Source organism: Apaloderma vittatum, unplaced genomic scaffold (genome assembly GCF_000703405.1).
Source record: "Apaloderma vittatum isolate BGI_N311 unplaced genomic scaffold, ASM70340v1 scaffold7035, whole genome shotgun sequence".
Lineage (NCBI taxonomy): Eukaryota > Metazoa > Chordata > Aves > Trogoniformes > Trogonidae > Apaloderma > Apaloderma vittatum.
In genome coordinates, this window is record NW_009716425.1 from 5,625 (window position 1) to 6,205 (window position 581).

The window sequence follows — 581 nt, forward strand, 5'->3', positions numbered from 1 at the left end:
GAGGGAGCTGCTTGCCAGAAACACCATGGAAGGGGGGGATTCAGGCACTCCCTGCCATCACTGGAGAAAACTCATGGTCTTTGCTCCCACTCAGCAGACCCTTTACCCTTATAGCCATGGGAACTTGGTCACCTTCTCAGTGGCCTCAATCCCGAAGGAATTATCCAGTACCCGCCATCTGTTCCTGTCCTGCCTCCATCGGCAGCCGCGCTGCAGCACTTGTCTGTATTTCCCTTCCTGTCTCAGCTCCTCTTGTTCTTATCACTGGGCTGCGACGGGGTGAGTGGGATTCAGATGCCCTTCAGAGACCAAGTCTAATGGTCCCTCCATGCAGATTTGTCCATGGGAGTAAAGTGCCCCAATCCCCTCCTAATCTCAGGCTGCCAGTGATACAAATAAGCAAACTCTCTCTGCAGGACATCCCACCTTCAAGACATTCACCTCCTTCCCTTCAGAGTCCTGCGGGCCTGCAGGCTGCCCTCCAGGAGGGCACAGCTCTCCCATGGACTCTCTGTGTTATCAAGGAGCCTCGCAGAGAAGGCAACTCAGTGCCAAGGCCATGGGAATGTTGCAGGACAGCG